Source organism: Pteropus alecto, unplaced genomic scaffold (assembly GCF_000325575.1).
Source record: "Pteropus alecto unplaced genomic scaffold, ASM32557v1 scaffold48, whole genome shotgun sequence".
Taxonomy (NCBI): Eukaryota; Metazoa; Chordata; class Mammalia; order Chiroptera; family Pteropodidae; genus Pteropus; species Pteropus alecto.
In genome coordinates this window covers 1,423,983-1,426,741 of record NW_006442110.1, presented here as the reverse complement: position 1 = coordinate 1,426,741, position 2,759 = coordinate 1,423,983, and the positions used below count along the sequence as shown (strand labels likewise).

The following is a 2,759-nucleotide window of genomic DNA, read 5'->3' as shown; positions in this document are numbered from 1 at the left end:
AGGCGGCGCGGGGAGGGGACGCGAGGGGCGGTGGCGGGGGGCTCGCCGGCCACCCGGCTCTCGCCACAAATAGTTTCTCGGTTCGGGAATCTGCCGGCAGGGCCAGGCAGGGAACAGTCCGTTCCAACTTTCCCCCAAGTGGCTCCCGCTGCATTTCTAAGGCCCTTTCCCCAGAGACCTGGCAGGCCAAGTAGGGAAACATTCACTGGAAGGCAAGGGGGGAGCCCCGGCGGGGACGAGGCCTCCCTCGCGCGGGCGGCAGTGGTGGGTGTGCCGGGGAGGCGGTGTCCCCCTGCGTCCACAGATGTGTGCGCCCTTGTCTCGCCCGCCGAGGGTGTCTGCGCCCTTGTGTGGGCACGGCGGTGGCCGGGGGTGTGGATGTTTATGTGCGTGCACACACAAATGCCTTCTCTGTGTGCCTCTCTCGGCCGGAGCCGCGGGTGCGAGGGCGCGCGTGCGGGTGCCTGTGTGGCAAGACAGGGGCCGGTGTCTCCCTGCGCGTCTATTTCTGGGTCTGTGAGTCTTTGTCTCTATGTGAGAAAGTGAGGGCAATAGGGGATGTATTTTGGAAAGAGGGAGGTGGATCGGGCTCATGAGAACAGGAAGAGAAAAACGTGGGGGAAGGCGAGGAGCTGGGGTGGGTGCTTGCGTGGATGGGTGGAGAGAATGAATCAAGCAGGGCCTGCTGGCTTTGGGCTGGGGTGTGGAGTGGGTGCCCAGAGGAGCTGGGGCTGCTGGGTATGGTAGACCCCGAAGAGAATGGGGTAGGGAGGGGTCGTGAGGGAGCCCCAGAAGGGCAGCATAGCATGGAGGGAGTTGGCAGTCCCAGATGAAGGAGGGACAGGAAACAGGAGGGGCAAGTCCTGAGATCCCAGGCAGGAGTCCTGGCCCCGCCCCTGCCCCCAAAGGCCACACCCCTCTCTCCTTCTGGGACGACAGTGGGTCAAGTTTATAGGCCTCCTGGGGCTACACTGTCAGTCAGAATCCAGGTGAGAGGGTACAGTGCCTGGGGGAATCTGTTGGAAAACTTATTTGAAGTTAGGCCCTGAAGGCCCAGCATTGCACTGGGGGTGGGGGTCCTGGCCCCCAACCCTTCGGGATGCCTTCAGAGGTCAGGACAAAGAACCGAGGCAGTGCTCTGCCTGGGGAGGCATCTCCGCCTGCACCCTGGCTTGCCCTGGGCCCTGGGGTGCTCCCTGGCCACTTACGGGGTCCACTGGCAAGGCCCTGGAAGGCCAGAGAGGACATGTGGTCCAGGATGCCCTTCCTCTACCTCACCTTAGCAGGAGACCTAGAGATCCCCTTCCTACTACATCTCTACCTGGGCTTCCCCCCGACTGCCCGAACCCACAGGCATAGAGACTGGGCCCTGAGGTGGTCGTGAGGATGGGTGGGTGGTTGGCATAGGCCGCGGAGGTGGCCGTGGCTGCTGGCCACCTGGGGAAGACTTCGCTTCAGTCTGTCCACTAATCTCCAAAACCCCTCCCGCATTCCCATTGCTAAGCCTCTGCTCCTATATACTTTTGCCTGGAATGCCCTCTACTGTCTGTCTGCCTAGCTTAGGCCTCACCTCCTCCAGGAAGTCTTCCCTGGTCCCACTTGTGTGCATGGATATTTCTCTTCTGGGTAAGCCCATCACCATCTACCCAGCGCCATGAACTGGCACTGGGCTGACTAATGCCTGATGTGCCCTGTGCTTCACATGTGTTAGGTTTTGTTTCCCAAACAGGCTGTGGCCCCCTGAAGTCAGGGACTGGCCTTTAAGGCCCTCTCCTACTGTGCCCGGGCACAGGGACTCATGTGACACATGACTAAAATGCCTGCTAACACTTGCAACCACCCACAGCTCAGTGGGCCAGCGGATGGAGCTCATGCTTTGCCACTCACCTGGAGGCGTGAGTCACCATGGGCACCCCCACCCCCTGTGGGCACTTCTAGCATGGGCGTGTGAAACTACGGGCCTTGGAGAGTCTGCAGGACTGGGACTGGGGTGGGGGCAGGCCCCTCTAGACTTCGGGTAAAGTACAGAGCTCTCAACTCTTGAAGAGGCCTTTTGGGAAAAGAAGATGGCAGAGGAGGTGGATGGGCACCCCAGCCCGGGCGACTGGGAAGTTTGAGGGTGGGACCACCCAGCATTTGTGAGGGGGCTTGTCTTGGCAGCAGAGGTCGCACGAAGGGGTTAGACCAAGGGCTGTGGAGGAACGAGGAACTGGTGAATATCACTCAGCCTGCAGATAAGCCCCTCCTGGGCCACCCCCAGGGACCAGGGCCTCCGCCTGCAGCCACCCTCTGGGAGACACCCTTATGCTGCATACGATGCAGACATGCCCCGCCTCCCTGCCCCCACGCTAATGCGAACAGCAGAGGGACAGGAGCCACATGGGTCTGCACTCGCCGCGCACCTTAACCAACTCCATCACCCACCCTCAAGGCCAGATTCACAAGGCGCCCGCCCGCAGACACGTTTGCAAGCCCACCTTCCAGGGGCGACCTTAGGGGTGCGGACACGGGGGAGCCTTCGGGCCAGAAAACAGAGGCACCAGGGTGGGAGCGCGGCTAGGACTCCCACCTCACCAAGGCCGGGATCGCCAGCGGCTCGGCCCCCAAAGGGCGCTCAGCGGTGCCCGCCGCCGGTTCCTGCCAGGTAGGAAGGAGGCCCAGAGACAGCCCCGATCGCAGCGGGCAGAGGGCCTCCCTCCCAGCCCCCTCGGCCCCGGCCCACCGGCCCAGGCCGCGCTCGGGGCAGGCCGTGCGCGTGT

At 62.8% G+C, this 2,759-nt stretch overlaps 1 protein-coding gene across 1 annotated transcript in view; it reads right to left on the bottom strand.

The window, feature by feature from the left end:
- SMARCD3 (SWI/SNF related, matrix associated, actin dependent regulator of chromatin, subfamily d, member 3) overlaps nucleotides 1-2,759 on the bottom strand; it is a 27,795-nt gene that overhangs the window by 9,562 nt on the left and 15,474 nt on the right. The gene's annotated exons all lie outside the window — the stretch shown is intronic.